Source organism: Sylvia atricapilla, chromosome 1 (genome assembly GCF_009819655.1).
Source record: "Sylvia atricapilla isolate bSylAtr1 chromosome 1, bSylAtr1.pri, whole genome shotgun sequence".
Lineage (NCBI taxonomy): Eukaryota > Metazoa > Chordata > Aves > Passeriformes > Sylviidae > Sylvia > Sylvia atricapilla.
In genome coordinates this window covers 108,770,496-108,775,551 of record NC_089140.1, presented here as the reverse complement: position 1 = coordinate 108,775,551, position 5,056 = coordinate 108,770,496, and positions in this window count along the sequence as shown.

Sequence of the window (5,056 nt, the reverse complement as noted above, 5' to 3'; positions counted from 1 at the left end):
ATGCATGCACACCTATGGTCAAAAGCATGATGTGGGAAGAAGGTTAATTCAGAGCTCCAGCTATGACAGATCCCTCATGATCAAACCAAAGCCTCGAAATCTGTGTATAAGCTCATGGACACATAGCTTATAGGGCAGGGATTTACTGAAGTTACTCAATACAACTCTTCCAATGGGCAGGACAGCCCATTGTCAAATACCTCTCTGCTATACAAATGCTTCCTGGTGATGAGGAAGGCTTGAATGACTCTAAAAAGTGTTGTGATTAAAAGGCATTTACTCACTCAGGTGGAATTTCCAACTGGATTTTTGAACAGCTGAGTGACTTTGATGCAACTGACATTAAGGAAGATCCAAGATTTTCTGGGAGAAACTCATGGTAGCACAGGAGTACATGAGAGACCAACCAAGCTGTGTTAAAGTTGATGGCCTCTCTAGCCCAGTGTGTTTTCTCCAGCTGTGGCTGGAAGCCAACAGCCAGAAAAAGTACGAGCAAGGCAGCCTTGGGCTGAGGGTACCACAACCCTATCTCAATTACTATTCCTGTCTAAATCTCTCCTTCCAGCATTTGCCCTGTCTTTCCTTAAACTCCTGCTTACTCAAGCACAGCTGCAGCATCATTGTTCAGTGTAGGGGTCCAGCGTGTTACTACAAATGCTGAACAGTATGTAGGAGGAGGAAAACATGAGTGGTACGAAGCCAGGCCAGAATTTTAAGATTGTTAATTAGGGCTTTGGAATAGGCAGTCTGGGTCAACCCAATCTAGGCACCTATTCTGACAGATGTGGGTTTGTCCCACACTGACACTAAACAAAGAATTTAAAAGCTCAAAAATTAAGTTTTGACCACAAGGTAAAAAGAGTTAATAAGTTTGGATGGAAATTATTGCAGGTCCAGACAGTTCATTCCCTATGTCCACAAGTGCTTGAATGGAGAATAAAAAATTAAATTACTTAGAAATTAGGCTCTGTGCATCCCACCAGGCTGGAAATCTCTCTAAGGCAAAGGGGAGGGTCTGGTGCAGCTGTAGAGGGCTGCAAGGGGCTGCAGGCTCTTACTCTGTGTTTGTCTGAACACCTGAAGTGGGACAGCCAGGGATGTGAGGTTGCTTCTTAAGACAAATCAGACTTTGCCTGTTCAAATAAACATACAAAACAAAACAAAACAAACAAACAAAAAAAGCATTACAGCCCTTTTTCCTCTGCTCTCACTGAATCCATATGATGGAATTCGGTGCGATGTTGTTATGTTTATGGTGCAACCATCAGCAGAGCCATCCTCCATGCCATGGAGTACTGCAGCACATAACTGTGAATGTTATCATAGGTTGGCACAGGTTGCCCTACAAAGTGCCCTGTGCCCAGAGTGCACTCGTACAGTTGTTCACACACCTCTGTGGATGCCCACAAGACCAGAGGGAGGACATGGCCATACTTTTAGGCATCCCAGCATTCTCATGCCCACACAAATGTGCACATCTCACTACCACTGCCACTGTTTTATCTCTCCCTATCTTCTTGCCACCTACAATCACTACTGGTGACCTCCAGCAGTGAATGTCTCATGCTGTCAGATGCAACTGATCCCTCCTTATTAACTTAAAACTGTAAGGAACAGAAGGTTTATTTTTCAGAATTTTTGCTCCTGAACTGTGAATTTCAATGTACACGAATGTAAACAAATACTGCAATCTACTTGGTCTCCATTTTGGCGTGCTTTGGGACTGAAACAAATAATTGTTTCTGCAGCAAGGCGTGGAATAAAATACAAACACCAGGCTGAAACACTTGCTTCAGGCTGAAAGGCCTTTCGAGCGCAGCCTGTTACCGTGGGAAGCCCACCTCCTGCGTGTGCAGCCCGCGTCTCCGCGTTTGTTACTATTATTTCGGCTTTTATTCCCTTGAAACCACTTGGAAATCCAGGAGCCACAGGCGAGCACGCGCGGCCTCACACAGATCAGCACAATCGTCCCGAAAAGAAGAAACCCGTCCGAAAAGCCAAAACTTTGTCTCTGATTGCGGGGCACTTTGGCCCTCCGTGGCGGCCCCCGACGGGCAGGGACGGGACGGGACCCGCCCGTGCGGAACCTGCGCCCCGCGGAGCGCGGCCCGCAGGGAAAGGGAAGGCAAGGGAAGGCAATGGAAGGGAGAAGGGAGGGGAGGAGCGGGAGCCGCGCCCGGGAGCGGCACGCCGGGGCGGGGGCAGAGGTGTCCCGGGCGCGGCTCCGCAGGGCTGTGCGCGCAGCCGGCGCCGCGGCGGGGCGGGGTGGCGAGGGGAGGGGACGGGCAGCGCCCGGCCGCGGAGGTGGGCGGCGAGCGGGCGGGGTGTCCCAGCGCCGTGCCCGGGACGGGCATTACCCAAAAGGCCGAGAAAAAAAAAACAGGCCGTAATTAAAGTCGCCGCCGCCGCGCGGTCCCACCCTCCCCACCGGCCGGCTCCTGTGGCAGACGGGAGGGGACAGCAGAGCCGGGCTCCCGCGGAGTCACGCCGCCGCCTCCGCCGCCGCTTCGCACTCGCTCCCTCGCCCGCCGTGGCAGCACCGACGGCGGCGGCTCCCCCCTTCCCGCCCAGCCCCGCGCACCATGGCCCCCGCAGCCCCCTGCCTCGTCCTCGGCCTCCTGGTGAGTGCGGGAGGGAGCGAGCGGGATCACTGGGATCACCGGGATGAGTGGGTGGGCGCCGGGGGGAGCGCACCCGGCCGCGCCTTTCTCCGCGCTGCTCCTGCTGCTCCGCGGGTGCGCAGGCACAGGACGGACATCCGAGCGGGGGATCTGTGGCTGGCTCCTGACTGCAACTGGGGTTTCTCCTCGGCGGGACCCTTGCGAGGGGCGCAGAGCGGCGCGGGGGCTCCTCGGGGGCTTCGGCGCGGGCGGGAATCCAGCGGGATGCGCAGCCCGCGTCGGGACAGGTGGTCGGGTGGCCTTTGGAGCCTGCCCTGAGGGTACGCCACGGGCGCACTCTCGGGTCGCTGCTGCTGGTTATTCATAGGAAAAAAAAAAAAAATACCGCAGTTCATTTTATTTAAATCTCCCCCTGTTGCCTCTCCCCATCTGGTTCTCCGTGGGAAGGATTGTGCCCGGTGTGTGGAGCGTGTTGAGCTCCTCTGAGTTAGCTGTGCATGGAACACTTTTCAGCGATTTCCTTTACCTTAAGTTTGTTGTATTTATATATAATTATCAGCTCCAGAAAGGCCTTTGGCGGGGAGAGCAGGGGAGTTCTCGCTCACATTTTATTTTTGTAAAGTTTATAGTAGATGAATAAAAGTGATTTGCTTTTTGTTTCCTAGCCCCTTTCCTCCCTATTAACAGTGCATTCACAAAAAGAGGGCAGATGATCATTTGAGCCTGTGAAAAAAAAATACTTGGTAGTGTTGAAGCACTGAATGTATTATTTTAATATTAATTATATATGCGTATTTTAATGAAAATGTTACTATTACAGACACTGTGTGCCTGCCTTTGCTAGGTTATTGAAGTAAAACCCAAAGAAATGCAAGCAACTTTGCTCATGCATCTAATAAAAAAATATTCTCCTGTCAAGCAGGAAAAAACCCGAACAACACTCAAGGGAAAAAATTCCCGAAGTGTCTTCTTTGTGTAAAGTGAAAGGACATCACAACTTATTTTTACCTGATATTTCCTTATGTCCTGATGTCCATGAATAACTGCCACTTACTTTTGTTTAACTCCTCGGTAGTTCTTTGTGCTGGCATCAGACTGGGCTTGGCATTACTATTTAAAAATTAGATGCCATTGATTCTTAAAATATTTCAGAATAGTGTAAAAAGATATTGTGATTTCAATAACTTAAAAATTAGTGCAATGTCTTTGAGGAGAGAGTGTTTTATTAAGTGTTTCTCTTAATAAGGAAAGCCTACTAATACATAAGCAAGGATGTTTAAATTATTTGTTTATATTCATTTTTATATCTGTGTATATATATAAGGAACTATATGAAGAGCTTTTATGGTGCAGACACAGCATTTTTTTTCTAAAGGGTCCTAATGTCTTTCACAGTTTAAAGTATTTTTATTTAAATATTTTCTTAATAAGCATCACAAGTAATTTTAAGGATTTTCATTAGCTATTTACTTCTTTATACCTTTAATCTTAAAGGTATGTGCAAAATAAAAATGTTTTTCCTTTTTTGCTAGACTTTCATCCTGAAAGAGTAAATGCACATGAAAGGGTGGATAGATTTATTTACATTTTTTTATGTCTTTAATTGTCTGTGTGATTTTTGGATTACAGTTTTAAACATAGAGATAGAAACCAGGCAAAAACACACACATATAATCTGAGATCAGGATTCACTTGCTCTGTGCTGAGGAAAATCTTTGTACCTCTGTGTGATTCTTTTTAGAAAAAGGTCTGGTTATCTACTACCCATTTGAATTTTTAGGAGGACCTGACTTTGCAACTGGTTATATGGGAGTGGACTGCTGTGATACATGACATTTTATTTATGTCATATCTAATTGCTGAAGCTACATTTAATTAGTTTGTTGAGAATGCACTTTTAACATGCAAAGTAATACATAAGTGCAAGTGTTGTCATGTGGTTTTAATGAGACACTTGTCCCTTTAATGTTCAGCATCACCACAGTTCTACCGAACTGAGTGTTGATGGATTAAACCTTAGTACTTAGAGACTTTGGATCTAAATTTGCCAGGAATGATGTTGGATGGATCACACAGCGAAGCTCTATATTTTCTCTACTGATGAATAGTGTAGGCAAAATCTCCTTGTCAAAGGGAACTCTTGCTGTTAATGTTAGTGGTGGAGTGATCTTAGAAAAAATCGGAACAGGAGCCATGGATAAATCCAGGAGCAGTAGTCAGATCTTGTTTCCAGCTTGGAACTTGGTATACTCTGCTTCACAGTACCTGAGCTGTAAGGGAGGGGTGTTTTCTGTGCTGTTTCACTTGCTTGTCGTAACAAACAAACAAACCAACTAAAGTCAGCATCAGTGTCTAGTTCAAAATACCATGTAATTATGTGGGTTTTTTCCCTGATTTCTTCATTTGTTTTTTAGGTGCTGAGTTTCTGCTGTGAA